Consider the following 12277-nt stretch of genomic DNA (forward strand, 5'->3'; position numbering starts at 1 on the left):
TGCAGACGACTGTTTAGATTTGGCGATTGTATCCTAAATTCCTCTGTCTAGTAATTTAGTATGACTAATAGACAAAGCTTATGGTGACGAGGAAAGTGTTCTTGGCAGCGTCGGCATTGTGGTAGTGAATGAATGGGCTTGGTACGAGCGTTAAATGTGTTTTTAATTGAATGTGATTGGATAACTAGTATGTTGCCTTTTCAAGGTAATGTACAGAGTTAACGTTCGGATTTGTATAGTGACTGTTGGTTGCTGTCACATAATATGACTTGAATGCGTGTGCCTAGATGAGATCGCGTAGTTGTGAAAAGGAAAGTATCACTTGTGTTGCTGTTGGTGTTCAGATGGATCCATTCCTGTGTATTGAAGTCGCAGTCAGTAAGGAAATTTAAAGCTTTCTGTTGTCATCCACCGTAACTATCATGTTGCGTGATTAACACAGGTATAATTAGTAAGTCTTTGTTTGAAATTCAATCAGCAAGTCGCAGACGTAGTTATAGCATGAGACTGCGTTTGTGCCATCAGTAACTATTTGCTTGAAGGGGTGTGTGAGTGAGTATGGTTTTACGCCGCTTTTAGCAATATTCCGGCAATATCACGGCGGGGGATACCAGAAATGGGCTTCACACATTGTACCCATGTCGGGAATTGAACCCGTCAATGGCGAGCGAACGCTTTAACCACTAGGTTTCCCGACCGCCCCTTTGCTTGAAGGAAGGTATTTGGTGTATATTATAGAATTTTCACTTCATTTACTCGGCAGGTGCAACGATGCTTCAGATTGTTTTAATAGAATTCAGTTGTACATTAAGTATGAGGGCCCTTTCCAAATACTGCCGCATGTATTACTGTAAAAACGCCAGTGGTCTACCTGAGCTTGGTTTCGTTGCTAGGATTTGATGTGTGTTCTTTGCTGTAAATGTTGTGTATTTTGTTTGCAACCTGTGCTAATTCATGACAGAGAGCATGTTATTGGGTTGATAAAGGGACCATGTCTGTCTCAGTGGCCCGTATAATCAGATGCGACGCTTGCCAAATAATTACAGGGGTCCACAAACGGTTTGGGACACAGTGGTGATGTCGCCAAGCAGGAATCTGTGACGTCAACAATGAAGCAACGTCATTGTTTATTGTGTCCCCATAAGTAATGACATCACAGAATAGATACGTCAACAATCAGCTGACGTCATAGACAATCAGATTATCGGCAGTGTACGCTGCCGGAGGACGTGTTGCTTTCGGGATGTATGACAAAAGCAGGTTTTGTTGTGACAGGAACGGAATTAGGCAGAGGTTAGTCAGAGCTATATTCTTTGATGCGAAACCGTTTTCTTTCAATATTCAAACAGACCTTCGCGTTATCCAGTGACGTGTGTTCACTGCAGACGACTGTTTAGATTTGGCGATTGTATCCTAAATTCCTCTGTCTAGTAATTTAGTATGACTAATAGACAAAGCTTATGGTGACGAGGAAAGTGTTCTTGGCAGCGTCGGCATTGTGGTAGTGAATGAATGGGCTTGGTACGAGCGTTAAATGTGTTTTTAATTGAATGTGATTGGATAACTAGTATGTTGCCTTTTCAAGGTAATGTACAGAGTTAACGTTCGGATTTGTATAGTGACTGTTGGTTGCTGTCACATAATAGGACTTGAATGCGTGTGCCTAGATGAGATCGCGTAGTTGTGAAAAGGAAAGTATCACTTGTGTTGCTGTTGGTGTTCAGATGGATCCATTCCTGTGTATTGAAGTCGCAGTCAGTAAGGAAATTTAAAGCTTTCTGTTGTCATCCACCGTAACTATCATGTTGCGTGATTAACACAGGTATAATTAGTAAGTCTTTGTTTGAAATTCAATCAGCAAGTCGCAGACGTAGTTATAGCATGAGACTGCGTTTGTGCCATCAGTAACTATTTGCTTGAAGGGGTGTGTGAGTGAGTATGGTTTTACGCCGCTTTTAGCAATATTCCGGTAATATCACGGCGGGGGATACCAGAAATGGGCTTCACACATTGTACTCATGTCGGGAATTGAACCCGTCAATGGCGAGCGAACGCTTTAACCACTAGGTTTCCCGACCGCCCCTTTGCTTGAAGGAAGGTATTTGGTGTATATTATAGAATCTTCACTTCATTTACTCGGCAGGTGCAACGATGCTTCAGATTGTTTTAATAGAATTCAGTTGTACATTAAGTATGAGGGCCCTTTCCAAATACTGCCGCATGTATTACTGTAAAAACGCCAGTGGTCTACCTGAGCTTGGTTTCGTTGCTAGGATTTGATGTGTGTTCTTTGCTGTAAATGTTGTGTATTTTGTTTGCAACCTGTGCTAATTCATGACAGAGAGCATGTTATTGGGTTGATAAAGGGAGCATGTCTGTCTCAGTGGCCCGTATAATCAGATGCGACGCTTGCCAAATAATTCCAGGGGTCCACAAACGGTTTGGGACACAGTGGTGATGTCGCCAAGCAGGAATCTGTGACGTCAACAATGAAGCAACGTCATTGTTTATTGTGTCCCCATAAGTAATGACATCACAGAATAGATACGTCAACAATCAGCTGACGTCATAGACAATCAGATTATCGGCAGTGTACGCTGCCGGAGGACGTGTTGCTTTCGGGATGTATGACAAAAGCAGGTTTTGTTGTGACAGGAACGGAATTAGGCAGAGGTAAGTCAGAGCTATATTCTTTGATGCGAAACCGTTTTCTTTCAATATTCAAACAGACCTTCGCGTTATCCAGTGACGTGTGTTCACTGCAGACGACTGTTTAGATTTGGCGATTGTATCCTAAATTCCTCTGTCTAGTAATTTAGTATGACTAATAGACAAAGCTTATGGTGACGAGGAAAGTGTTCTTGGCAGCGTCGGCATTGTGGTAGTGAATGAATGGGCTTGGTACGAGCGTTAAATGTGTTTTTAATTGAATGTGATTGGATAACTAGTATGTTGCCTTTTCAAGGTAATGTACAGAGTTAACGTTCGGATTTGTATAGTGACTGTTGGTTGCTGTCACATAATATGACTTGAATGCGTGTGCCTAGATGAGATCGCGTAGTTGTGAAAAGGAAAGTATCACTTGTGTTGCTGTTGGTGTTCAGATGGATCCATTCCTGTGTATTGAAGTCGCAGTCAGTAAGGAAATTTAAAGCTTTCTGTTGTCATCCACCGTAACTATCATGTTGCGTGATTAACACAGGTATAATTAGTAAGTCTTTGTTTGAAATTCAATCAGCAAGTCGCAGACGTAGTTATAGCATGAGACTGCGTTTGTGCCATCAGTAACTATTTGCTTGAAGGGGTGTGTGAGTGAGTATGGTTTTACGCCGCTTTTAGCAATATTCCGGCAATATCACGGCGGGGGATACCAGAAATGGGCTTCACACATTGTACCCATGTCGGGAATTGAACCCGTCAATGGCGAGCGAACGCTTTAACCACTAGGTTTCCCGACCGCCCCTTTGCTTGAAGGAAGGTATTTGGTGTATATTATAGAATTTTCACTTCATTTACTCGGCAGGTGCAACGATGCTTCAGATTGTTTTAATAGAATTCAGTTGTACATTAAGTATGAGGGCCCTTTCCAAATACTGCCGCATGTATTACTGTAAAAACGCCAGTGGTCTACCTGAGCTTGGTTTCGTTGCTAGGATTTGATGTGTGTTCTTTGCTGTAAATGTTGTGTATTTTGTTTGCAACCTGTGCTAATTCATGACAGAGAGCATGTTATTGGGTTGATAAAGGGACCATGTCTGTCTCAGTGGCCCGTATAATCAGATGCGACGCTTGCCAAATAATTCCAGGGGTCCACAAACGGTTTGGGACACAGTGGTGATGTCGCCAAGCAGGAATCTGTGACGTCAACAATGAAGCAACGTCATTGTTTATTGTGTCCCCATAAGTAATGACATCACAGAATAGATACGTCAACAATCAGCTGACGTCATAGACAATCAGATTATCGGCAGTGTACGCTGCCGGAGGACGTGTTGCTTTCGGGATGTATGACGAAAGCAGGTTTTGTTGTGACAGGAACGGAATTAGGCAGAGGTTAGTCAGAGCTATATTCTTTGATGCGAAACCGTTTTCTTTCAATATTCAAACAGACCTTCGCGTTATCCAGTGACGTGTGTTCACTGCAGACGACTGTTTAGATTTGGCGATTGTATCCTAAATTCCTCTGTCTAGTAATTTAGTATGACTAATAGACAAAGCTTATGGTGACGAGGAAAGTGTTCTTGGCAGCGTCGGCATTGTGGTAGTGAATGAATGGGCTTGGTACGAGCGTTAAATGTGTTTTTAATTGAATGTGATTGGATAACTAGTATGTTGCCTTTTCAAGGTAATGTACAGAGTTAACGTTCGGATTTGTATAGTGACTGTTGGTTGCTGTCACATTATATGGCTTGAATGCGTGTGCCTAGATGAGATCGCGTAGTTGTGAAAAGGAAAGTATCACTTGTGTTGCTGTTGGTGTTCAGATGGATCCATTCCTGTGTATTGAAGTCGCAGTCAGTAAGGAAATTTAAAGCTTTCTGTTGTCATCCACCGTAACTATCATGTTGCGTGATTAACACAGGTATAATTAGTAAGTCTTTGTTTGAAATTCAATCAGCAAGTCGCAGACGTAGTTATAGCATGAGACTGCGTTTGTGCCATCAGTAACTATTTGCTTGAAGGGGTGTGTGAGTGAGTATGGTTTTACGCCGCTTTTAGCAATATTCCGGTAATATCACGGCGGGGGATACCAGAAATGGGCTTCACACATTGTACTCATGTCGGGAATTGAACCCGTCAATGGCGAGCGAACGCTTTAACCACTAGGTTTCCCGACCGCCCCTTTGCTTGAAGGAAGGTATTTGGTGTATATTATAGAATTTTCACTTCATTTACTCGGCAGGTGCAACGATGCTTCAGATTGTTTTAATAGAATTCAGTTGTACATTAAGTATGAGGGCCCTTTCCAAATACTGCCGCATGTATTACTGTAAAAACGCCAGTGGTCTACCTGAGCTTGGTTTCGTTGCTAGGATTTGATGTGTGTTCTTTGCTGTAAATGTTGTGTGTTTTGTTTGCAACCTGTGCTAATTCATGACAGAGAGCATGTTATTGGGTTGATAAAGGGACCATGTCTGTCTCAGTGGCCCGTATAATCAGATGCGACGCTTGCCAAATAATTCCAGGGGTCCACAAACGGTTTGGGACACAGTGGTGATGTCGCCAAGCAGGAATCTGTGACGTCAACAATGAAGCAACGTCATTGTTTATTGTGTCCCCATAAGTAATGACATCACAGAATAGATACGTCAACAATCAGCTGACGTCATAGACAATCAGATTATCGGCAGTGTACGCTGCCGGAGGACGTGTTGCTTTCGGGATGTATGACAAAAGCAGGTTTTGTTGTGACAGGAACGGAATTAGGCAGAGGTAAGTCAGAGCTATATTCTTTGATGCGAAACCGTTTTCTTTCAATATTCAAACAGACCTTCGCGTTATCCAGTGACGTGTGTTCACTGCAGACGACTGTTTAGATTTGGCGATTGTATCCTAAATTCCTCTGTCTAGTAATTTAGTATGACTAATAGACAAAGCTTATGGTGACGAGGAAAGTGTTCTTGGCAGCGTCGGCATTGTGGTAGTGAATGAATGGGCTTGGTACGAGCGTTAAATGTGTTTTTAATTGAATGTGATTGGATAACTAGTATGTTGCCTTTTCAAGGTAATGAACAGAGTTAACGTTCGGATTTGTATAGTGACTGTTGGTTGCTGTCACATAATAGGACTTGAATGCGTGTGTCTAGATGAGATCGCGTAGTTGTGAAAAGGAAAGTATCACTTGTGTTGCTGTTGGTGTTCAGATGGATCCATTCCTGTGTATTGAAGTCGCAGTCAGTAAGGAAATTTAAAGCTTTCTGTTGTCATCCACCGTAACTATCATGTTGCGTGATTAACACAGGTATAATTAGTAAGTCTTTGTTTGGAAATTCAATCAGCAAGTCGCAGACGTAGTTATAGCATGAGACTGCGTTTGTGCCATCAGTAACTATTTGCTTGAAGGGGTGTGTGAGTGAGTATGGTTTTACGCCGCTTTTAGCAATATTCCGGTAATATCACGGCGGGGGATACCAGAAATGGGCTTCACACATTGTACTCATGTCGGGAATTGAACCCGTCAATGGCGAGCGAACGCTTTAACCACTAGGTTTCCCGACCGCCCCTTTGCTTGAAGGAAGGTATTTGGTGTATATTATAGAATTTTCACTTCATTTACTCGGCAGGTGCAACGATGCTTCAGATTGTTTTAATAGAATTCAGTTGTACATTAAGTATGAGGGCCCTTTCCAAATACTGCCGCATGTATTACTGTAAAAACGCCAGTGGTCTACCTGAGCTTGGTTTCGTTGCTAGGATTTGATGTGTGTTCTTTGCTGTAAATGTTGTGTATTTTGTTTGCAACCTGTGCTAATTCATGACAGAGAGCATGTTATTGGGTTGATAAAGGGACCATGTCTGTCTCAGTGGCCCGTATAATCAGATGCGACGCTTGCCAAATAATTCCAGGGGTCCACAAACGGTTTGGGACACAGTGGTGATGTCGCCAAGCAGGAATCTGTGACGTCAACAATGAAGCAACGTCATTGTTTATTGTGTCCCCATAAGTAATGACATCACAGAATAGATACGTCAACAATCAGCTGACGTCATAGACAATCAGATTATCGGCAGTGTACGCTGCCGGAGGACGTGTTGCTTTCGGGATGTATGACAAAAGCAGGTTTTGTTGTGACAGGAACGGAATTAGGCAGAGGTAAGTCAGAGCTATATTCTTTGATGCGAAACCGTTTTCTTTCAATATTCAAACAGACCTTCGCGTTATCCAGTGACGTGTGTTCACTGCAGACGACTGTTTAGATTTGGCGATTGTATCCTAAATTCCTCTGTCTAGTAATTTAGTATGACTAATAGACAAAGCTTATGGTGACGAGGAAAGTGTTCTTGGCAGCGTCGGCATTGTGGTAGTAAATGAATGGGCTTGGTACGAGCGTTAAATGTGTTTTTAATTGAATGTGATTGGATAACTAGTATGTTGCCTTTTCAAGGTAATGTACAGAGTTAACGTTCGGATTTGTATAGTGACTGTTGGTTGCTGTCACATAATATGACTTGAATGCGTGTGCCTAGATGAGATCGCGTAGTTGTGAAAAGGAAAGTATCACTTGTGTTGCTGTTGGTGTTCAGATGGATCCATTCCTGTGTATTGAAGTCGCAGTCAGTAAGGAATTTTAAGCTTTCTGTTGTCATCCACCGTAACTATCATGTTGCGTGATTAACACAGGTATAATTAGTAAGTCTTTGTTTGAAATTCAATCAGCAAGTCGCAGACGTAGTTATAGCATGAGACTGCGTTTGTGCCATCAGTAACTATTTGCTTGAAGGGGTGTGTGAGTGAGTATGGTTTTACGCCGCTTTTAGCAATATTCCGGCAATATCACGGCGGGGGATACCAGAAATGGGCTTAAAGCTTTCTGTTGTCATCCACCGTAACTATCATGTTGCGTGATTAACACAGGTATAATTAGTAAGTCTTTGTTTGGAAATTCAATCAGCAAGTCGCAGACGTAGTTATAGCATGAGACTGCGTTTGTGCCATCAGTAACTATTTGCTTGAAGGGGTGTGTGAGTGAGTATGGTTTTACGCCGCTTTTAGCAATATTCCGGTAATATCACGGCGGGGGATACCAGAAATGGGCTTCACACATTGTACCCATGTCGGGAATTGAACCCGTCAATGGCGAGCGAACGCTTTAACCACTAGGTTTCCCGACCGCCCCTTTGCTTGAAGGAAGGTATTTGGTGTATATTATAGAATTTTCACTTCATTTACTCGGCAGGTGCAACGATGCTTCAGATTGTTTTAATAGAATTCAGTTGTACATTAAGTATGAGGGCCCTTTCCAAATACTGCCGCATGTATTACTGTAAAAACGCCAGTAGTCTACCTGAGCTTGGTTTCGTTGCTAGGATTTGATGTGTGTTCTTTGCTGTAAATGTTGTGTATTTTGTTTGCAACCTGTGCTAATTCATGACAGAGAGCATGTTATTGGGTTGATAAAGGGACCATGTCTGTCTCAGTGGCCCGTATAATCAGATGCGACGCTTGCCAAATAATTCCAGGGGTCCACAAACGGTTTGGGACACAGTGGTGATGTCGCCAAGCAGGAATCTGTGACGTCAACAATGAAGCAACGTCATTGTTTATTGTGTCCCCATAAGTAATGACATCACAGAATAGATACGTCAACAATCAGCTGACGTCATAGACAATCAGATTATCGGCAGTGTACGCTGCCGGAGGACGTGTTGCTTTCGGGATGTATGACAAAAGCAGGTTTTGTTGTGACAGGAACGGAATTAGGCAGAGGTTAGTCAGAGCTATATTCTTTGATGCGAAACCGTTTTCTTTCAATATTCAAACAGACCTTCGCGTTATCCAGTGACGTGTGTTCACTGCAGACGACTGTTTAGATTTGGCGATTGTATCCTAAATTCCTCTGTCTAGTAATTTAGTATGACTAATAGACAAAGCTTATGGTGACGAGGAAAGTGTTCTTGGCAGCGTCGGCATTGTGGTAGTGAGTGAATGGGCTTGGTACGAGCGTTAAATGTGTTTTTAATTGAATGTGATTGGATAACTAGTATGTTGCCTTTTCAAGGTAATGTACAGAGTTAACGTTCGGATTTGTATAGTGACTGTTGGTTGCTGTCACATAATAGGACTTGAATGCGTGTGCCTAGATGAGATCGCGTAGTTGTGAAAAGGAAAGTATCACTTGTGTTGCTGTTGGTGTTCAGATGGATCCATTCCTGTGTATTGAAGTCGCAGTCAGTAAGGAAATTTAAAGCTTTCTGTTGTCATCCACCGTAACTATCATGTTGCGTGATTAACACAGGTATAATTAGTAAGTCTTTGTTTGGAAATTCAATCAGCAAGTCGCAGACGTAGTTATAGCATGAGACTGCGTTTGTGCCATCAGTAACTATTTGCTTGAAGGGGTGTGTGAGTGAGTATGGTTTTACGCCGCTTTTAGCAATATTCCGGTAATATCACGGCGGGGGATACCAGAAATGGGCTTCACACATTGTACCCATGTCGGGAATTGAACCCGTCAATGGCGAGCGAACGCTTTAACCACTAGGTTTCCCGACCGCCCCTTTGCTTGAAGGAAGGTATTTGGTGTATATTATAGAATTTTCACTTCATTTACTCGGCAGGTGCAACGATGCTTCAGATTGTTTTAATAGAATTCAGTTGTACATTAAGTATGAGGGCCCTTTCCAAATACTGCCGCATGTATTACTGTAAAAACGCCAGTGGTCTACCTGAGCTTGGTTTCGTTGCTAGGATTTGATGTGTGTTCTTTGCTGTAAATGTTGTGTATTTTGTTTGCAACCTGTGCTAATTCATGACAGAGAGCATGTTATTGGGTTGATAAAGGGACCATGTCTGTCTCAGTGGCCCGTATAATCAGATGCGACGCTTGCCAAATAATTCCAGGGGTCCACAAACGGTTTGGGACACAGTGGTGATGTCGCCAAGCAGGAATCTGTGACGTCAACAATGAAGCAACGTCATTGTTTATTGTGTCCCCATAAGTAATGACATCACAGAATAGATACGTCAACAATCAGCTGACGTCATAGACAATCAGATTATCGGCAGTGTACGCTGCCGGAGGACGTGTTGCTTTCGGGATGTATGACAAAAGCAGGTTTTGTTGTGACAGGAACGGAATTAGGCAGAGGTAAGTCAGAGCTATATTCTTTGATGCGAAACCGTTTTCTTTCAATATTCAAACAGACCTTCGCGTTATCCAGTGACGTGTGTTCACTGCAGACGACTGTTTAGATTTGGCGATTGTATCCTAAATTCCTCTGTCTAGTAATTTAGTATGACTAATAGACAAAGCTTATGGTGACGAGGAAAGTGTTCTTGGCAGCGTCGGCATTGTGGTAGTAAATGAATGGGCTTGGTACGAGCGTTAAATGTGTTTTTAATTGAATGTGATTGGATAACTAGTATGTTGCCTTTTCAAGGTAATGTACAGAGTTAACGTTCGGATTTGTATAGTGACTGTTGGTTGCTGTCACATAATATGACTTGAATGCGTGTGCCTAGATGAGATCGCGTAGTTGTGAAAAGGAAAGTATCACTTGTGTTGCTGTTGGTGTTCAGATGGATCCATTCCTGTGTATTGAAGTCGCAGTCAGTAAGGAAATTTAAAGCTTTCTGTTGTCATCCACCGTAACTATCATGTTGCGTGATTAACACAGGTATAATTAGTAAGTCTTTGTTTGAAATTCAATCAGCAAGTCGCAGACGTAGTTATAGCATGAGACTGCGTTTGTGCCATCAGTAACTATTTGCTTGAAGGGGTGTGTGAGTGAGTATGGTTTTACGCCGCTTTTAGCAATATTCCGGTAATATCACGGCGGGGGATACCAGAAATGGGCTTCACACATTGTACCCATGTCGGGAATTGAACCCGTCAATGGCGAGCGAACGCTTTAACCACTAGGTTTCCCGACCGCCCCTTTGCTTGAAGGAAGGTATTTGGTGTATATTATAGAATTTTCACTTCATTTACTCGGCAGGTGCAACGATGCTTCAGATTGTTTTAATAGAATTCAGTTGTACATTAAGTATGAGGGCCCTTTCCAAATACTGCCGCATGTATTACTGTAAAAACGCCAGTGGTCTACCTGAGCTTGGTTTCGTTGCTAGGATTTGATGTGTGTTCTTTGCTGTAAATGTTGTGTATTTTGTTTGCAACCTGTGCTAATTCATGACAGAGAGCATGTTATTGGGTTGATAAAGGGAGCATGTCTGTCTCAGTGGCCCGTATAATCAGATGCGACGCTTGCCAAATAATTCCAGGGGTCCACAAACGGTTTGGGACACAGTGGTGATGTCGCCAAGCAGGAATCTGTGACGTCAACAATGAAGCAACGTCATTGTTTATTGTGTCCCCATAAGTAATGACATCACAGAATAGATACGTCAACAATCAGCTGACGTCATAGACAATCAGATTATCGGCAGTGTACGCTGCCGGAGGACGTGTTGCTTTCGGGATGTATGACAAAAGCAGGTTTTGTTGTGACAGGAACGGAATTAGGCAGAGGTAAGTCAGAGCTATATTCTTTGATGCGAAACCGTTTTCTTTCAATATTCAAACAGACCTTCGCGTTATCCAGTGACGTGTGTTCACTGCAGACGACTGTTTAGATTTGGCGATTGTATCCTAAATTCCTCTGTCTAGTAATTTAGTATGACTAATAGACAAAGCTTATGGTGACGAGGAAAGTGTTCTTGGCAGCGTCGGCATTGTGGTAGTGAATGAATGGGCTTGGTACGAGCGTTAAATGTGTTTTTAATTGAATGTGATTGGATAACTAGTATGTTGCCTTTTCAAGGTAATGTACAGAGTTAACGTTCGGATTTGTATAGTGACTGTTGGTTGCTGTCACATAATATGACTTGAATGCGTGTGCCTAGATGAGATCGCGTAGTTGTGAAAAGGAAAGTATCACTTGTGTTGCTGTTGGTGTTCAGATGGATCCATTCCTGTGTATTGAAGTCGCAGTCAGTAAGGAAATTTAAAGCTTTCTGTTGTCATCCACCGTAACTATCATGTTGCGTGATTAACACAGGTATAATTAGTAAGTCTTTGTTTGAAATTCAATCAGCAAGTCGCAGACGTAGTTATAGCATGAGACTGCGTTTGTGCCATCAGTAACTATTTGCTTGAAGGGGTGTGTGAGTGAGTATGGTTTTACGCCGCTTTTAGCAATATTCCGGTAATATCACGGCGGGGGATACCAGAAATGGGCTTCACACATTGTACCCATGTCGGGAATTGAACCCGTCAATGGCGAGCGAACGCTTTAACCACTAGGTTTCCCGACCGCCCCTTTGCTTGAAGGAAGGTATTTGGTGTATATTATAGAATTTTCACTTCATTTACTCGGCAGGTGCAACGATGCTTCAGATTGTTTTAATAGAATTCAGTTGTACATTAAGTATGAGGGCCCTTTCCAAATACTGCCGCATGTATTACTGTAAAAACGCCAGTGGTCTTCCTGAGCTTGGTTTCGTTGCTAGGATTTGATGTGTGTTCTTTGCTGTAAATGTTGTGTGTTTTGTTTGCAACCTGTGCTAATTCATGACAGAGAGCATGTTATTGGGTTGATAAAGGGAGCATGTCTGTCT

At 42.3% G+C, this 12277-nt stretch overlaps 1 long non-coding RNA gene across 1 annotated transcript; it reads left to right on the forward strand.

The window, feature by feature from the left end:
- Positions 1-7527: 7527 nt before the first annotated feature.
- Positions 7528-10201, forward strand: LOC125372204. The gene is made up of 2 exons (XR_007218027.1): positions 7528-8428; positions 9521-10201. It is a non-coding gene; the product is annotated as an uncharacterized LOC125372204 (long non-coding RNA).
- Positions 10202-12277: the final 2076 nt, after the last annotated feature.

The sequence above is a fragment of the Haliotis rufescens genome, unplaced genomic scaffold (genome assembly GCF_023055435.1).
Source record: "Haliotis rufescens isolate VD_foot unplaced genomic scaffold, xgHalRufe1.0.p SCAF_38, whole genome shotgun sequence".
In the NCBI taxonomy this organism is placed as follows: domain Eukaryota; kingdom Metazoa; phylum Mollusca; class Gastropoda; order Lepetellida; family Haliotidae; genus Haliotis; species Haliotis rufescens.